This window comes from Sparus aurata, chromosome 10, assembly GCF_900880675.1.
Source record: "Sparus aurata chromosome 10, fSpaAur1.1, whole genome shotgun sequence".
Lineage (NCBI taxonomy): Eukaryota > Metazoa > Chordata > Actinopteri > Spariformes > Sparidae > Sparus > Sparus aurata.
The window spans coordinates 33,609,389-33,630,002 of record NC_044196.1 but is presented as its reverse complement, the minus strand read 5'-3'; the positions used below and the strand labels follow the sequence as shown (position 1 = coordinate 33,630,002).

General features: G+C 40.2%; 1 protein-coding gene and 1 long non-coding RNA gene across 3 annotated transcripts in view; one reads left to right on the top strand and one right to left on the bottom strand.

Annotated features, from left to right (window-relative positions):
- LOC115590287 (serine/threonine-protein kinase ppk4-like) overlaps positions 1–20,614 on the top strand; it is a 336,079-nt gene that overhangs the window by 171,581 nt on the left and 143,884 nt on the right. The window lies entirely within an intron of this gene.
- LOC115590306 (uncharacterized) lies at positions 4,323–11,650 on the bottom strand. The gene is made up of 3 exons (XR_003985737.1): positions 11,450–11,650; positions 8,658–8,885; positions 4,323–5,246 (listed from the first exon to the last, which is right to left on the bottom strand). It is a non-coding gene; the product is annotated as an uncharacterized LOC115590306 (long non-coding RNA).

Here is a 20,614-nt window from a genome sequence, read left to right as displayed (position 1 = left end):
AAGCTTTTAAATTCCATTACATTGTTTTAATCAAAATATTCACATAATGGAAGGAAGCACTTATGATTTATTTTTACATTTTTGACACCCTTCTCACTTAAGCAAAGAATTTAACATCACATTCTCTATTTCTTTTAAGTACAGGTCTTTAAAATCAGCCGTGTCAATGACAGACCAGGGTCAAGGTCCTACTGTTGGAGTTGACGTAGAACTACATCAGAACTAATTTATTTACCTGAAGGAGCTTTTTTCATTCATAGCACAAAAAGAAAGGTTGCATTTATTTAATGTGGAAACATCCAGAGGCTTGTAGAATTGTCCCACCCACAAATATCGATATTTAATGATAGTTGTAGTCAGTGTGTATGTTAAGAAGAGTCACTGTGCAATATACTCTTTGTTTACTTGGCTGTCATTCATGTGAAATTGATTGACAATGTTTTGTAATTCCTGTGGAATGGATTCAGTGCAGTCAATAAATTCTGAATATCTTCAGTGACACAGATATACACAGATCGTGATTGTGAATATATCGATTATCGCAGAATCGCTGTATTGTGATATTATCGTTATCATGGGCAAAATATCGTGATAGTATCGTATCATGAGGTACCTGGTAATACCCAGCCCTAACCCAGCATCAGGTCTTGTTGCATTAATGCAGTTCAATCAAATCAACTCAGTTGTGGCAGGACTTTTTCTTTTCTACAGTAAAGACCCTGCTCAATCAAAGTATTGTCACTTTGGAATTGCCCCAGACAGAAGTTGAGATTCTTGAACTGGCCTGCCAACATGATCCTCCTCTGTGGATGGCTTTACAACTCTGGAGAACATTGTTCCAAACATTTCCTTCACAGGCGACCTTAAATTCCACCCTCTGCTGTTGGCAAACAGGTAAACACACCCGAAGAGATCTGGAAACATCGACATCAGATCAACGTTGGCCGCGTCCTCGGGACTGTAAACGGATATAAAATTAATTGCACGACAATTAGATAAACAATAAAGGAGCTGTCAAAAGCTGATGAGGCTGTGGAGATCTGTGTAAGGGAGGTCAGTAAGAGAGAAAGGATGAACTCATTCCAGGAATCAGGTAAAGTTTATGTTAACATTGACTTTAGCAACAGACACCAACACTAGCAAACACTTGAGGGGGCAGATGATTCAAACAACAGCAGCATTGTAACATAAAGGCAGTGGAAGTGGGGAGATGGAATGACACATTTATGACTGAATGTTATCAATAACACCTTTAAGGCCCTTCATCATCTGTAACTCAGTTTGACTTACTAGTGCTCGTGGAGGTTTCGTATGAAGCGCAGGAATGCCAGTGTGCTGTCATCGTATTTGTTTTTGGGATCCATCTTCTTCACCAACTCTGCCAACTGTAACACCAAAAACATCTAGTCATTAAGTGGAAATAAGGAATAAAGAAGTTCCAGTTGTTGTACAGCTGTCACCTCAGTTTTCCACTGTTTGAAGGATCCATCCCCGACACATTTCTCCAATGAAGAAATTAATTCCTGGTCAGCATCTTTCCACTTTTCCACCTCCTTGATGTTTCCGATCCTTTTCAAGTATTCAAGTCTCCTGAAAAATAAAATGTGTTGCTTGTTTAGTGAAATGGAAAAAGAGACAACATGTGCAGTTTTACTAGCCATGTTAGGACTCTGTAGACGATAGTGTTGGTCTGTTGGTCCATCAGTTTGATTCACAGATACTGTGTACATCCATTCATGGCTCCCAAAAGATGGATCTGAATGATTCTAATGACCCCTGAAATGTTCTTTAGTGTCATCTTGAAGTCCAATTTCCAATTTGTCCAGTAGTTTGGTTTCTGACCAAACACATACAGAACTAATTCACATCAACCAAGTTTAGGTCTGGTTGTGTTTGGTACAAATTATCATCTACAGTATTAGCATGCTATCATGCAAGACTAACCCCCAAATTCCACTGGATACGGGTCCGCTGCATTGCAGCTCCGATCCGGTTTTGCTCCGCTGTCTGCCTTCCAGCAATCTCCACCGGTTGCGGTTTGAGTACGCCACAGCACAGTACGGTAGACAGCTGGCGTCACAAGGCTGAGGAGTTCCTGCAATAATCACATAATCACTCACGACCGCAGTTATAGGTCTGTGTTATAAACACAACAACACGAAGTGTTCCCGACCGAAGGATTAGCAGAAGAGCTTGTGTTTGTCTCTTTTTTTAGATTTGTGCTGGTGTCAACACAGAGTGTTTTATTTTGAAAAGTAACCGGATGTTGTTTGTCATTTCGGTGCTTGACTTCCAGTCCTAACCGTGCTAAATTCAGCAGAATTGCTGCATCGTGCTTCGGCATCCGCCAGAAATAGAAGTCCAGCGTATCTGTGCCGGAGGGCGGCCGGAGCTGGGATGGAGCTGATTCGCAGCGCAGCGGACCTGGTGGGGGTGACACATTGACTAAGTAAAGCCTATCAGCTCCGCGGAGACGTATCCAGTGGAAATTGGGAGGAAGATGGAGACCATTGTAAACAATATACCTTGCTAGCATCAGCATGTTAGCACCGTCATTTTAAACATGTTAGCATGCTGATGTTAGCATTGAGATGAAAGCTCCACTGTGTCTTTAAGAGCAGCCTCACTGAGCCACTCGTGGGCATCAACTCTTGTTAACACAGTGCGAGCTGCTATACACAGAAATAAAAGGTGACAATGAAACTGATGCTACCTCTCAGGTTTCCAGAAGAAGGGATGACTCAAGCATTCTTCCACTGTAGGTCTGCTCTTTGGTTCTTTGCCGATCATCAACTCGATGAGGTCCTTTGCCACCACATCTTCAACATGGTCTAACGTGTACAAACCTTTATGGATGTTGTACTCAATTTCACATGGTATGTCACCAAAAGGATGGTGTCCTCCAGAGAGGATGTAATGAATCAGCATCCCTGCCACCTTAAAACAGATCATTTGAGCAATGAAAGAAGTATTTTTGAGTCACACATCGGTGTAGTTTGTGTTGCAGTGAAACTGACCTGTACATCAGTGTTTGACTTGTATCGTATGTCAGCTTCTCCTGTTAAAGTCTCCCTGGCCTTCCAGCATCTTGTTCCTGCACTGCCTGTGCAATAAGTTGTTTGGCCTTTGAGTAACCGTCTACTGATGCCAAAATCTGCTAATCTTGCCCTCCTCTTAACATCTACAGGACAAATCACAGATAAGATATACAAATTATACATTTTGAACACTTGCTATTTTGAATTTCTAATTTAATTTCATTACTTTAGTACATTTTGTAATGAAGTAATGACTTTTCCTTACCAATCAAAACATTCTGTGGTTTGAGATCACGGTGGAGAATTGGAGGATTTTGACAGTGAAGCACTTGTAAACTCTCCAGAACCTGATAGACAAGTTTCTCTTTCAGCAGACCACCATCATTGTTTTTGATGCATTCTTCCAGGGTGTATTCACAAAGCTGAAGACCAAGATATCCAAAGTACTCGTCCTCTGCAAGTCAACGTATCGTACAATAGATGGATGATCAAGTTCTGGAAGTCGTAGAAATCCTTCTTCATTCCTCAGAACTTGATAGTTGCTTTTTTTCATTCTCTTAATAGCAACCTCAGTGCCATCATCTCTCAGCCCCAAGAAGACGTCAGTACCGTCACTGCCCTCTGCTATGCGGAACTCTTCATCATTCACATACTTCATGCTCCCAACTCTGGTTATTCTGCTTCTGTCAGTGCTAACCAGCTTCTCTAATTTTTCTCTCCACCTCTTGCTGATTTGTAGCCATGTGTGTGTATCTGATGACACAGTGGTGTTGGAGTGGAGTGGCTGAACATTTGAAGTTGACTCCACAACAGGAATTGATATTAGATCAGTTGCATCACTCAAACACTTGTCATTTGGGTCTTCTTCCTTGTCGTACTTTCATTCTTCTTCTTTTTCTTTTTCTTCTTGTTCTTCTTTTTCCCCGCCCAGGTGAGGCTGTACAGTCCTCCTCACATTCCACGTTTGGTTTGCTGAAATAATTGTTCAGTCGTCTGAGAACTTCTTTCAGCTTGTCACCGTTGGTCATTTCTGCAGACAGCAGTATGTCCTCAGGCACTGCAGTTATCCCCACTGATGTAAAGATGTCACCCACATGTTCAACTGAACTAAGTTTGCAATACACCATATGTGCAGACTCTGATCTCTGAGGAGTGATGGTCCTTTACAAAAGGAGCAACTGTTGTACACAATTTCATGACAAAGTTCAGATCCCAGCCATCTGTGCCTTTGTTTTCTGTGTTATCACATACAGTGTTTGCAGAACAGCTTCACATACTTCAGGTCTCTCTTTAAGCAAAGCTGGTCCAGTAGTTGGGGGACTAAAGCTTGTGCTTGTTCATTTGGTATTTCCTCCAGAGTACACAGAACTGCATATAAAGTAATAATTGCGTGATGTACAGATTCCTTGGGAATGTTTGGAAAGCGTCTGACTGTTCCTTCAATGTAGGTGTTCAGATTTCCAGTTTCCTTCAGCCATTTGATGCTTCCCTGGTGGTATTTTTCAACATTTCGCCCAGTTACAGTAAACAGACCTTCGATCATGGTTAGATGGGTCCGAGGATCCTCCAACAGCATGTGACTGCCAAAAGTTTTGAACACCTGTTCAGGTGTTTTACTTTGCACAGCAATTGCCATATCCAGGAAATATGTGATTTCAGAGCAGAATTTTTCTCCTTTTGATGCAAAGTTGTGAATCATCTGACTTAGTTTTTCATTGTGAGTCACATGTTGAGGATCAATGGCAGATATGTGTGTCACCACTGCACCAGCAGACATGAGCACTTTGACAACATCATGTCTGTCGTAGATGGCAGCAGTGTGCAGTGGTGTGTGAAACTGTAGATTACATACATTTGGCTTAGCTCTTGCTTCAAGCAGTTTTTCTGCAAAATCAAGTGGTGCTTTGAATAGTGAAACATAATGCAGAGGTGTGAAGCGTAGTGCTGAAGCATTGTTTGGGTTTGCACCCTGCTGCAAAAGGAAAGTAAAAATATTCCTGTTGTGAGTTACAACAGCAGCAGTAAGTGGGGTTATGCTGTCTTTACACTTTGTGCATGAGTAAATGTCATTAATTTGTTCTCCTTTAATAACTGTTTTAACCTCTTGAGGTTACTGTCAATTACACACTGTATTATACGATGTGTTTCTGTTGGGGGTGCTGGCAGTTGGAGCTGTGTGACGATATTCATTTCTTTTCTTCAGTGTAACTGAAAAAGTAAAGGTTAGAATATTAATGTTACATGATCAATGAATCATCATATTCATAATAAATTATATTTAAAAAGAATATCTTTATGTGGGGTGCAAATCCATCAGAAGTCATTCCCTGTAATTATATATAAGTACCAGAAGTAATACAAAATCATTTCTACAACATGAAAACTCATCTAACTACTACACTTGTCCTAACTTCTAGAATTGCTGACAGCATTAACAACGTGTTTGTTACACAGAGTGCCAGCACTTTCCCTCACTGACATTTAGAATCAAACTTCAGGTCTGCAACTGGAATTAAACTTTGAATAAGCAGAGCTGTGAATTTCCATTAATAGACTTTGGTGGTCGTAGGTACAGGTGAAATATTGTGTTTTCATGTAACTTTCATTCTGATGACATCAAATAACCACAAGAGTGGAAACTGAAGGAGAGTAGGGTCTAAATGACTGTGCTTCTTTAAGGTGAGAATGCTGATTATTTCACAATAGAAGGTAAGGGGAATGTTAAGAGACTGTAGGAAAATGAATTTACAATGTTGAAGTAAGCTGTCCACGGTAGTATGAATTATGTCGATCAAAACTTAACATGCTGTGCTTTATCTGTAGTTCTTTCTGCCTCTGACTCTCTCTGTCACGAGACAGGAAAATACCAGTCTGATGATTGGTTGGGTGATATATCGATAAAAAACATATATTGATATATTCTTAAATGTGATATGGAATTAGGCCCTATGACATATATCGATATAGTTCAAATTTGCGCTGTGGTCCTTGCTCCAGGCAAGCCGCTAACCCGGAGCTCTCTGCACTGCTCCCCGCGCGCCTGCTCTTTCATGCACAGAGAGGGTAGGGGCTGGAACAGACACTCCTGCACTCTTCAACAAACTATTGTTGCCCCGCACTTTGGCCTTGATGCCCCGTGAAAAATAAAATATCATCGTACGGCCACAGTGGCCTCTGTGCCCCTGGCCCGGTCAGCGTAGCGAGCTTGCCTTGAATTACAGCCACCCGAGTGCACAGTAGTCACTCACAGTAACTTCAGTGAGTCCGCGGTTCGCGCAGGTGGAGTCTCATCATCACGATGATCTCACGTGAAAGCCTCCCAAACAGCAGCAGCGTCTCAAAACACAAGAACGAAACTTACAGCACACGTGCGCAAGCCAGCTCAATCGGTTTTGACATGAAGCGTAACTGACTTATGTGGTAGGATTTTGTCCGGTAAAGGTGGAAATATATTCACAGATTCGAACTTCCAGGATCAATAACTCATAACTGAAACCTTGTTAACGCACAAACAAAGCTCTTTCCTACCATAGTAAGGTAGACAACGAGCTACAACCATGTTTTCATCAAAACGAGCGGCTGGACATTAACTCTGGTCTCTATGGTCAGCATCTGTGAGATGAGGGCGCAGGGACATCTACAAAGTGCAACACCGAAAAGAGATGCCACAAAAAATATTAAATAGCTTCACTATTATTCAGAGTGTAGTGTCACCAAAATCATTCCACACATCAGTGGTCTCCTGCTGGTTATTCTAAAACAAATTTGTTCTGGAAAAAAACGTGCTTTGCCATAATTTTGGGGAATTTCTATTGGGAGAAATATTCAATAACACTAATATTCAGTGTAGTGTCACAGAACTCACCTCACCCTAACCCTACTTAAAAAAAACTGTTTTCTAATGTAACATCAACTTGATATTGGTATTTAAAAAATGTTTTAATACATAATCCATGTCTTATTATAAATTAGGATGTTATGGTATCAGTCTAAAAGGTAAATCAACACATTTTACTTAGTGGTCTTTGTGCCCTGTCATGTGGCCTTGGTGCCCCTGAAAAAAAAAAAGTGAAGGCCAAATGGCCTTGCCCTAAAATGACGAAATTCCCACCCACATGTCATATTTGGCTTTGACTTTGAACATTTGCTCTCACTTTGCAATAAAAATATTGGGATATATATCGTATATCGATATTCAGCCTAAATATATTGGGATATGACTATTGGTCCATATCGCCCAGCCCTCGTTGGGCCTCGACAGGATGTGGGAGGACTTACCCCTTTTACTCTTTTATTTCCTTAACATTGATTTGTGACTGTTCAGTCAACAAGGTCTACATACAATCTACAAAGATTGTATCCAGCCTTAAAGAATACCATCGGGCATTATTCTGGGTTAAAGAATTGGGCAGGTAATTGAACCTCTCTTTGCAGTAACAGTTAATATTTGGCTTAAATGACACTAGAGCTGAAACCATGTCAGATATATGGTGGTAAAGCACAAAGATATTTGTAGTAATGACACGGATACAACATCATCTATGAGAAAGATTAAAATAGGCCCTTTATGGAAACTAAAACATATTTTAATTAGGGTTTGGGCTTTGACAATACAGATGATTACATTGTATTACTGTTTGCTTTGTAATACTATCATTCTTACATAAAGAACAATATCTTTTGGTCATTCGATTTTCCTTTCAGAAACGGGTATTAAAAAACAAAAAACGAGTGGTTATTTGATTTTCGTTTCAGAATATAAAAATTAAACTTGAAATACAAGGCGTTTTTCTTTTTCATGGTCAAAAAGGGATGAGCGAAATTATAAAAATTCGATTTTCATTTTCTATTTCATATAACAAAAAATAAAATCACTAGAAAACAGAAACGGAAAAGAGGCCTGTTTATTCATATTCTGAGACCGGATGTTGTCATTTACTGGACGGTGCTGTGTAGAAGAAACAGTAGGCTAGTTGGCTACGGCAGGGCAATCTACCGTGACACATGGACATGGAACTGCGGTCAAGCCAGCCGTCACCTCGATCTCCGTGGTCAAATCAGCCGCACTTAAATTTCTAGTGTACAAGTATTCTTAGCATTATGGTAAATGTGAAGAAACAGCGTATTTACTTTCGGTTTTCAAAATAAAGGTATTAAGAACAGTAAGCTATAATTCGAACCTACATTTAAAATAAAATATGTTACATTAAAGTGTTTCATGAGCCCATGATGAAGAAAAAAACACTCAATATCAAGTATCTTTACTGCACCAGTGTAGAGACATGCCAAAATAAAAGTCCCATATTTTTGCCTCCAGTTTGCATATTTGACCATATTTGAGGTGCTGTTAAAACACATTGCTCAATATTTCTGGCTACTGATGGTATATTTGACATCTACACATCTAAGACTACCACTATACTTGATATCAAGCATTTTTACTGCACCAATGTGGAGAAATTCAATAATAAAATTTCCCATTTGTGTCACGACCAGGTAACCACAACAATAGTTCGGACTCAATAGCACGACAAGACCCGGGATTGGGCAGGGCAATGTTCTTTACTTGGGAAAGTTCGGTTCGTTACACAAAGAGATCAGTCAGCGAGGCAAACACACCAGACAGGGAGCAGGCAGGCAAGGGAGTCGGTACACGGGTGATCATTCAGCGAAGGCAGACGAACCAGACGGGGATCAGGCAGGCAGGGAGGTCGGTACACAGGAGGTCGATCAGCGAAGGCAGATAAATCCGACAGGGAGAAGGCAAAGGCGAAGTCGTACGGACACAGGCGAAGTCGAACACCAGGAAACACTTAGGGAACGATGTATAACAGAGCTGGGACGTTTCTGCACGGAGACAAGAAGACGAACTGTCAACTAACACAAGAAACACAGGACCTATAAATACACCACCCACTACCACCAGGTGAACCAGATCAGGGAGGAGACTGGCAATCAGAAAGGTGGGTGAAACCAAATGAGCAGGGAAGGGGGACAAGAGAGAAACAGGCAAAGAGAACACCTAGTGTCCACATCGAGGCATAACAATTTGTACCTCCAAGTGGCATATTTTCATATATTTGAGCTACTGTAAAAACACTTTGCTCAATAATTCCTGGCTATGGATGGTATACTTAACTTCTACACATATAAGACTACAAGCACACTTAATATCAAGCAATTTTACTGGACCAATGTGGATAAATTCAACAAAAAAGTCCCATATTTATACCTGCAGATTCCATATTTTCATATATTTGACGTACTGTAAAAACACTTTGCTCAATAGTTCCTGGCTATGGGTGATATATCTGACTTTTACACAAGTGTTCTTACAGTAGCTCAAATATGGTCAAATATGCAATCTCCAGGCATAAATATGCGACTTTTATTTTTGAATTTCTCCTTGATATCAAGTAATGTTGTAGTCTTAAATGTGTAAAAGTCAAATATACAATCCATAGCCAGGAATTATTGAGCAAAGAGTTTTTACAGTACGTCAAATATATGAAAATATGGAATCTGCAGGTATAAATATGGGACTTTTGTTTAATTTATCTACATTGGAGCAATCAAAATGCTTGATTTTAAGTATGCTTGTAGTCTTATATGTGTAGATGTCAAATATACCATCCATAGCAGGGAAATATTGAGCAAAGTATTTTTACAGTAGCTCAAATATATGAAAATATGGAATCTTCAGGTCTAAATATTGGACTTTTATTGTTGAATTTAACCACATTGGTGCAGTAAAAATGCTTGATATCAAGTATGCGTGTAGTCTTACAAGTATACCATCCATAGCCAGGAATTATTGAGCAAAGTGTTTTTACAGCACCTCAAATATGGTCAAATATGCAAACTGGAGGCATGAATATGTGACTTTTATTTTGGCATTTTTCTCACTGGTGCAGTAAAGATAGCTACCTGATATTAAGTGTTTTTTATTCATCATGGGGTCATGAAACACTTTAATGTAACATATTTTATTAGATGTAGGTTGGAATCATAGCTGTCTGTTCTTTATACCTTTATTTTGAAAACCGAAAGTCCGCATTTACCATAATGCTGAGAATACTTGTACACTAGAAATGTAAGTGCGGCTGATTTGACCACGGAGATCGGGGTGACGGCTGGCTTGACCGCAGTTCCATGTCCATGTGTCACGGTAGATTGCCCTGCCGTAGCCTACTAGCCTACTGTTTCTTCTACACAGCACCGTCCAGTAAATGACAACATCCGTCTCAGTATATGAAAAAACAGGCCTTTTTTCCGTTTCTGTTTTCTAGTGATTTTATTTTGTTATATGAAATAGAAAATGAAAATTGAATCATTTTTATAGTTTCCGCTCATTCCCTTTTTTGACCCTACACTGACCCTATTTCATCACAATCTGTTATCATTTAAATGTATACGAATGGGAGAAATAGCATACGTACACTATTTGGAATCATATTTGGAATCATTTAGTTTTATTTCCCTGACATCTAAACTCCTCCCTTGCCTGAGCTTTATAGAAAACACAGAAGCTGATAACAGGAAGAGACAGAAGTTACTCTGACAAAGGTTCAAAGTTGTTTGATTCTGCTGGAGTGTGAAGCTCCTCCTCCTGCTGTGACACTCTGATGGCCAAACACACAATGTGGATGTATAGCCTGCTGACTTGAAATGGGATCAGCTGTCTTATACTGAAGCATGGAATATCATTATACAAAGATATATTATGTTACTCTAATCGTAATGCAGACCAGTTCTTGTGGTTATAGTGTATGAAGTAGTATGTGTGTATGTTGGTAGTAAAGTATGATGGGCAGTTGTTTTTCAAAAAAAGGAAATGCTGAACAACATCATCAAGCTGGGATCAAAGTAGATGTGAGCACTGAGACTGGACCACATCTGTAAAGTTGCTCTTATAAAAACAAAACAAGGAGTTGAAAGACATTAAAATGTTTCAGCCTTTTCACAATAAAGTGGAAACAGATTTGTGGGATTATTGTTGGCTTTGCTGTTGCAAAGACAGCTGACTTGCTTTCTGTTTTCCTCAGAGTTTTATCTAATGACAACTCTGGACAAAATGTGAGTTTATTCATTCATTTCATCCATAATGGAGTTTGAAAAGCAGATAGCGATTGTACTAGGCTGCCAGATGACTGTTAGTCAGCCTCCATTCTTCCAGGAAATGTGGTGCCTGGTGGCAGATAAACTAGCATAGTGACAGTGAGATTTATATGGAGCCAATCTAAACACCAATGGTGTCATTCTTGTAGAGCAGGGCTGCTCGATGTGTGGCCAACGGGCCAAAGTTGGCCAAGCTTAAGATTTCGCTTTGATACAGATTTTTCTAGCAAAACATATAATCACAATATAATTTGAAGGTGAGTGTTAAGAGAAATGTAGTAAACTTAACTTACAATGTTGAAGTAAGACGTCCACCGGAGTATGAATTCTATCGATCCAAACTTAACATGCTGTGGGTTATCTGTAGTTCTTCCTGCTTCTGAATCTCTCTGTCACGGACAGGAAGAGACTCGTTAGATGATGGGTTGGGCCTCAACAGGATGTGGGAGGACTTTCCCTTCTACCCTTTACTTCCTGAACATTAATCTGCGACTGCTCAGTCACCATAGTCTACATACGTCTACAATGCTGGGTTAAAGAATGGGGCAGGTAAATAAGTAATTAAACCTCTCTGTACATTAACAGTTAATATTTGGCTTAAAAGACACTACAGCTGAAACCATGTCAGATATATGGTGGTAAAGCACAAAGCTACTTGTAGTAATGATACAGATACAACATTATGTTGGGCACTGCATCACACAGCAATAGCAAATGGCTAGAAAGTGACCGTTAATAACCTAAAAGATGTTGGTCAATCAAATGGGTTATAAATTTGATTGATAAATCAATTCTCATCACACTGCAATTATTTGTATGTACAAATCAACGTCCTCTCCTGTAGTAGGGGTTCATGTACAGACCTTTGGCTAAAGGGTTCAAGATGTGAATCTCAAATTTCAGCACTGTCAAAATTTTGCTGAAAATAATATTGCACATTTATGAATGATTGCAAACTGTCATGTGTCTTGACTCTAGAGCAGGGGTCATCAACTATATTTGTCCAAGGGCCAGAATTTTTCTCTGTGCACACTGTAAGGGCTGTATACTCATAAAATTAAATAAAAAAATCGATATATTGATTTTTCATTCCAAATTTATGTCAGTGTTAACAAACCCATACAAATTTATAATATTACTTAATATTATTATTTTCTATAATATTATTAAAGATTATAGCCAAGTGTTTCAAAAAGTCTTTTTGACAGTTTTCAAATTTATATGTGTAATAACTGTGTTGAATGAAAAAATGCAATATTGCTGTTACATGACTTTTCCTAAAAGTGTCTGTATTTTAATTTAGAATAGTTTATATATATATATATATATATATATATATATATATATATATATATATATATATATATATATATATATATATATATATATATATATAAAATTACACACATAAAAACAAAGAAAATATTATGTGTATTACCTATTTCGACCATAAAGTGGCGGTGTTCTATAACATCCTCGACCTGGCTGGGATAAATGCCCGCATCTTATTCAAGGAGCACCAGCAGCAGGAGAGCCCGGAGGGAAGTCCTGCAGCAGCTGGCAGAGGAGCTGAGGGCAGAATACATGGAGGGGAAAGTGGCCGCAGCAGTCGGCACAAGGTGGGCAGCAGCGGAAACAACCACCGCAGAAGCAGCAGACGCGGAGACAGAGGCAGTGCCCGTCCAAAAGAGCTGCAAACAGTCGGACACTTGAAATGCCACAAGCGCGCGTGTGGTAACTTTGAGGAGAGCGGAGGTAGTCTGTAGAATGTGACCAGTGGTCAAAACGGCTCTTTGTTTTTGGTTTAGGTCAGCTCGTTTCCAGCTTTTTCGATTATTATCATTTATTTTATTATATATTAAGTGTTAAAATGAAATGTTTCGTAATCAAATAAGTTACTTTTAATTGTTAATTTTCTTGTTCTCAATTTTTTCAATTAAAATGTATAATTAAACATTTTGGTGTTATTTCGTTTTTTAAAAAATATCATGACACAATGAATGCATTCATCACGCAGCTGGGTATTAACATGAGAGAATATAGAGTTTAAAATCTAGCGGTCAAAATGACCGTTTATGGCCATTAGAGTAGTGTTTGAAATCTGGCTCTTCTAGCTAGCGTGTGTGTGTGTGTAGGCTACCTTACCCAGGACCTGTTAATCTTCCCGCTTTTTCTCTTCTCCTGCTCGCCTCATTTTTAAACAAACCGCAGCGCTTCACTTCCTGGTTGCTGTCTTTCGTCTTTTCGCGGTCACGATGACGTTATAAACATTCTGATGTTTTTTTTTTGTTGTTGTTGTTTTTATTTTAGTTTTTATTTTAATTTTATGTTTAGAAGTACACAATTATAATTTACAAAGACAATGGTGGAGGCCTGCTGGCCTGAGGCTCTGGGCCCCTGCTGGTTGGGGAGGGGGCAGCTGGTTGGGGGCCCCTGCAGTTTGGGGGCCCAAGGCAATTGCCTTTGCCTTAATGGTAAAACCGTAGTTTGTGGAGAACACTGGAAGAAGAAATATATTTAAATGAAAAATGGCGCTCTCGAAGAGCCTTAAGCTGAAAGTTGATGCAGAGAACCGTAGCTTTAATGAAGAATGGACTGATAAGTACCCAGTGTTTCCCCTACCATTGTACAGAAATGCTGTACCTGTGGTCCTCATTTGCAACGAAACTGTCGCTGTTGCTAAAGAATACAATCTGAGGCGTCACCACATCACAAAACATGCTAGCTTCAAGGAGTCATATCCTGAACAGTCAGAGGCCCGTCAGAGAAAAATTGCTGCTTTTGAATCTCAGTATTCCCATGCCAGCGAAATTATTAACCGAACCTCAACTGAACAAGAGAGGGCAACAAGTGCGTCTCTGCAGGCGGCCTGGGAACTCTCCAAGCATAACAAGCCATTCACCGATGCTGAGGTTTTTAAGGAGTGCATGGTGGCTGTTCTGGAGGAACATGCCACTGACAAATCTATGGACAGGATAATTGCATCTGTTAAGCAGATACCTCTGTCTGCTAAAACTGCTGTTCGCCATGTCCATGTTTTGGCCTGAGGATGTCCAGCTACTTGTAATTGATGAGATCAAAGAAGCCAGATACCTATCGCTGGCTATTGATGAGTCCACCGACAATACTGACATTTCCCAAATGTGCGTTTTCGTCAGATATTTTGATGGCAAACATTTCAGAGAGGAGCTGCTGGCCTTGATTCCACTGGAGGGCCTGACCACTGGTGCTATTATTTTTGATAAGCTGGAGGAACTATTTCAAAAGCATGGACTGTCTTTTGAAGAAGTCAACCTGGTTGTCACAGATGGTGCTCCTGCCATGATTGGGAGAAACAGAGGACTAGTGAACAGAATTAAGGCTGTCGCTCCCAGTATTAATGCACTTCACTGTCTAATTCACCAAAGCGTGCTGTGCGCAAAATTAAGTGGCGAACTTAAAGAGGTTCTGGACAAAACAATGAAAATATGTCACTTCATCAGGGGAAATTCAAGTGCACAGCACTGTTTATTCCGAAGATTTGTGCAGGATTTGGAAGCCTCTCACCATGACCTCTTACTCCACAATGACGTGCGCTGGCTGAGTAAGGGCAGAGCACTGGAGCGTTTCGTGAACTCAGGGATCAAGTTGTAGATTTTTTGATGCAAAGTCAATCTAAAGCGGCAGCTGACCACCTGCGCATCATGCAAGACGCAGAATACATGTGCAACGTTGCATTTTAACGGACATATTTTCCCATTTGAACGCACTAAATCTACAATTACAGGGGAAAGAAAATGCAAGTGGTGAATATGGTGGAAAAACTTGATGCCTTTGGAAACAAACATGATATTTTCCACTATTTATTTATTTATTTATTTATTTATTTATTTATGTTGTTTATTTCGGGCATGTCAATTCATAAACATCACATTTCATCATTGTTCAAATAATACAATACACATGGCCGAAAGGGAAAAGCGGGAGAAGCCAAAGCTTATCAAGTCCCGCCCCCATTACCCACAGGATAAAATCTTCATCCTGATCTTTTCTTGTCATTTGCATTTTACATTTTCTTTTCTTTTTTTTTTTTTTCAACTTCTTTTGTTATGACCTTTGACAAAACATATTACAGCAGTAGCATACAGAGCTGAATTCAAGCTCTAGACAGTACATACAGATTACATGTGTGTCTATTGTTGTGTGCCGATTTACAGGGCTAGTTGAGTTCTTCACAGCTCAGAAGAACTTGTGATAACTCACAGTAGTGTCACAGTGTTCGTACCTAAGTTATCTCACATTGTTGATACACATTATAACAACATCCTGCTATGTACAACTGGCATTGGCCTTGGACCATACAATTTTCTCAGGTTCAACTTATTGTTTGGGTACAGAATGGTATTTGTTATGCTCACATGCCGTCTCAACACAGTGTCTGCACAGTGTCTGTTGATTCGTGCCTCTGACCTTTATCAACCCTCCTGTATTGATCTGTACTGATCAACGATTGAATGTACATACTTTTTACAAGATTATATCCATCCAGGAAAAAATCTGTGCCTTTGTCTTCATTAATCCGACACTGCAATGATGGAGAAAGGGGTTTTGAAGTGATTTAGGTATTCCTTGATATGGCCGAAGTTGGTATATAGACTCCTGCTGTTAAAGTGAATTAGAGACAGTTTCCCGTCCATCTTAGCGCTGTCTCTGTATTGAACTTCAGTATAATACTTGCAATTCCCAGTCATGTTGAAACAGAAGTGATTATCCGGGTCAATTCCTTCGTTCGGGTCAGATAAGGTATGATTCACATGTTGATTTGTAATGAACTCCACACTTCCTAGCTCAGCAATCCTTTCAGATATTCCCATCATACTTTCAGTCCGTGTAAGAACCGTTGAACTTTGCTGTGCTGTAGTTATGGAGTGTTCGTGAGCCATACCTTAGTTATTGTATTTCTCCAACTCATCCTTGCTCCTGATCTGGATTATTTTGACTTCTTCAGCTGATGCTCCATTTGTTTTGATGTAGATTCTGCAGTTAGCCGTCCAGGTGTGTTGTATCTTACCATCCTTTTTCAGTTGGCGAGCTGTTCTGGCGATGTCTGCATTCTTTCTGGTGAGATTCTCATTGATATAGACATTCGAGCCTTTGAGCTTCTTGCCCTGCTTCAGCAGTGCAGTCTTGTATTTTCTGTTGATGAATTTCAGGATGACAGCTCGAGTTGCTGACTCTTTCCTTCGAGGTAAGAGGTAACATACTTCCACGTTGCCGAAATTCACCTCGATGCCTTTACCATTCAGGAACTCAGACACCTGCTTCTCCACAGATTTTATCTCAGATTCACCAGGCTCATGGGCTGAATTCCCAGCTGCAACCGCCGCTGCGTAGGTTGGAGGCTTGATTATGAGGCCAGTCACAATCACATCATTGAGCTTTCCCTGTTGATCCAGCTCCTCCACTTTGTTTCCCAGCTCCTTTATCAGCTGGTCTTTTTTCTCATTCTCCTGCCGGAGTTGTTTAATTTCAGCCTTGTTGAGAGGTTCTATCTGTTTCTTCATCTCTCTCAACTCCGCCATCAGATCTTTCCGAAGTTCATCGGTCACAATCCGATGTTGTTTCCGCAATTCCATCAGGCTTTCATTCAATTGATCCCACTTAGGGTCTGACTTAGGAGGCATTGTCTCACTTTTCCGTGCAGTCAGGCTTCTTCTTTGGCTTCTTCTTGTTCAACACGGAGCAACACGGAGCACGTCCGTCCTCTTCAGCTCCTCACACACTACTAAGATTTGTTGTCGGGGAGGCTGCTACACTTTAACACACTTAAGACATTTGGTCACAGCAGGGTCACAGAGAACATGAAGACATTTATCACACAGCTGAGGGAAAATTTCTCTGCCAGATTTGATGACTTTGCCATTTTCAGGGATGTCATTGGATTTGTGTGTGACCCGTTCACTGTCAGCCCAGGTCCGCTAACGTGAGGAAGGTGATGCCGCTGGATGAGGCGGCTGTTCGCAGTGAACTGATTGACATCCAGGCAGCCGGTGACGTGAGGGCTGCTCTCCGTGGTGCTGAAAGCTTGTCCCCAAGAGTATGACACACTGAAGACACTGGCCATGTATGTTCTCACCATGTTTGGATCAACATACACCTGTGAAGCTGCGTTCTCAAAAATGAACTCTATAAAAACGCATGAGAGGAACCGACTGTCAAACCAGTCTTTGGAGGCCTGCTTGCCCATAAGCCTGACAGCTGTCAAGCCCAACATTAAAAAGATAGTGTCGAAGGGGAAATGTAACTTCTCCCATTAAGGAAATGGGAATATTTCAGTCTTGGGATTTTCTTGGTTTTACTTTATTTGTATTGATTTTGTATTGATTTGTTGGATCACAGGCTTCTTTAATTTGATATAAAGAGAAACATTTAACTGAGGCCTGTTGCTTTTATTTGTCATGAGAGAAGGCTTGCAATTACTGTGTTATGTTGATGGTTGTTATTGAGACACCGCAGTTGTGCACAAAGCCCAAGCAAGGACAATTTTGACATTTGAGAAAAATGAGCACGTGAAACAATAAAATATTGTAATGATCAGAGGAGTCTCGTTTGCCGACGCGGAGCGCTGAAGGCGCAAAGACTTATGGGAGTGACTGTTTAGTGTTTATCCGACTGTTGGTTGATTTGACGTGTTTCGATTTGATGCTTTGTGTACATGTCTGATTGTTGCTGTGTGCCCTTGTTTTGTTCTGAAGATGTTTGATTGTGAAACTGTAATTTGTGGGAACTGCACATTATTACTTCAGTAGCGCAGAACCGGTGTCGAATTTAATGAGGTGACTCGTGTGCAGGCTTTCTTGCGCTGGAACCCGCCACAAAATGTGCAATGACATTGATGCATTTATTACAATGATTTATTGATGGCAGGCTATGGCACGCGCTAATTTTCAGAAGTATTATTCTGGGGGCCGGATGGAAATCTCTGGCGGGCCGGATTTGGCCTGCGGGCCGCCAGTTGACGTTGACCGCTCTAGAGTCATGTCTTTGTTATGTTCTGGTTATGGATTTATTTCTTTGTATCATGTCTTGTTGTGTCTTTGTTTAGATTTTCCATGCCCCTCTGTGTCCTTTAAGTTTCTCCTATGTTCTCCCCTCTGTCTGTTGTTGTATTGTTCTCTTCATGTTTTCTCATGTGCTCCTCACCCTCGTTACCACACCTGGCCTCCTCCCTCCTCTCTTCTCACCTGTTCCTCGTCTGTTCATCAGCGTCTGTGTATTTAGTCTGTGTCTTCCCCTAGCTCCTTGTCCGGTCATTGTATTTGTCATCCCCTGTCTGCTCCTGTTGTTTCCCAGTTCTTTCCCAGTTCCTCTTGGTATGTGTTTTTGGATTTTGCCTTTTGCATTTTGCCTTTGATTTGAACTTTGCTTTTGATAGGAACTTTGTCTAGTTCTTGTTTGCTATTTTGCCTTTCGTTTTGTCTGTTTTTGTTTTTTTTGCATCGAGCTTTCATTTAATAAAGCTCGCCTTTCGTTCCCCTTTATCCTTGCCTCCCGTGAGTAACTGCGTTTGGGTCCACCTCATATATCCCTTCCTAAGTTTTCCCCTTTAAACCCTAACCTGACATCATGGTTCATGATTCATGGTCCTTTCAGTGTGTCCTGTGTATTCCCCCTGTTGCAGTTTGTCTCCCTGTCTGTCAGTGTTCTCTCCTCTGTGCACCCCCCCTCGTTACCCCACCTGGCCTCCTTCCTCCTCTCTCTCCTCACCTGCACCTCGTCCCCTCATCAGTGTGTCTCTGTATTTAAGTCTTTGTTTCCCCTTCAGTCTTTGTCAGTTTGTTGCTTCTTGGTTTTTGTAGATTTCGCCTTTTGTTTAATAAAGCTCACTTTTGTTTTCCACAATCCTGCCTCCTGTCTGAGTAACCGCGTTTGGGTCCACCTCCTATTTCCCTCAACCCTGTGACACCAACAATCCACTGTCTCACACAGGGCACCATTATGTTGTACACTGCATTCCACAAGGCACAGTTATGTAGTGTTCATGCAACGTTAAAAGGGAGTTTGAGTTAAATTTGGAATCAATAATAATTCATGATCATCATAGATAATTATTGATAACAAATAAATCATGAGATCCAATTTACATTAGATCACCTTGGGGCTCCACCCTTGAAGAAGAGAAAAGATAGCAAATTCATCAAATCAGTCTCACAAGAAGGTACTAAACTATCAGTTGGTGACTCTGATTAATAATTAACTTAATAACTACAACCAAGATTACCATAACAGCTCGTACTGATCGAAGGATTCCGGAGTTCTTGACAGTGTCGAGGTTGAAGGAGTGAGGATAAGAGAATAAGAGGAAGTACAAAGGAAGGTGCTGGAGTTCTGACTATCTGGTCAGAGGGGGAACTGTCACCGTGACCAATAGTAGCTCAAAGCTGAATTTTGCACCTAGGTGTGAAGAATGGGGAATTCTGGGAAACCGAGTTCAGTTCAGAGTCAATTTTGAAATCCACAATTAACAACTTCATCTGTGGGTCCCAACATTTATCTATGAAAATGTTTAAAATAGGCCTGTTAAGGAAACTGAAACATTTTAAGTAGGGTTTGAGCAATGACAATACAGATGGATTACCCCATAGTACTGTTTGTTTTGTTATACTATCATTCTTATATAAAGAACAATAACACTTAATATCTGGCTTAAAAGACACTAGAGCTGAAACCATGTCAGATATATGGTGGTAAAGCACAAAGCTACTTGTAGTAATGACACAGATATTTCCATATATTTCCTTGAATTAAAATATTTCCTTGAATAAAATCATAATATAAATCCTTGCTGTTGTATTCTATAAGGTGAAAATGGTGTTTAGTGGTGCCCGATGTAGAGAGACTGTGTCCTCACTGCAGTGGCCCAGGGTTCAATTCTCACCTGTGGCTCTTTGCTGTGTGTCACATTGTGCATTCAACTCTCAACGTAGTGTAATAAACTATAGAAAAAAGATTGTCTCCTGTCAGTTTAACATGTTCATTTGAATCTTCATCATACACATATCAGCTTTTAGATCCCAATGTTCTTTGTTAATTTGTCATTATATTGTGAGATTTCCACGTAACAAAGTAATTAACGCTTCTTAGAGTGGAGAAGATGAACTGGGACTTTTAGAGCCAGAGCTCTAATGGTAATGATCAGTGAATGATAAAACACATCTTAGAATCATACTTGTACACATGTATTTTGATACTCAGCTGACTAAATGTACAGTATATTTTGAGAGTAACATTCAATATGCTTAAAACAAAAATCATACAAAAGAATCTGCATGTTGTAAAGCTTGCATATTCCATTAAGGTTTTCTTTCTTAACAAAAGCACGTTTCTCTCAGCACAACAGTCTGCAAAAACTCCACTAACATTTGGGGAAATTAAAGATTCCACTGTCCTTTGTGAGGAAAGTCAAATAATTCCCACAT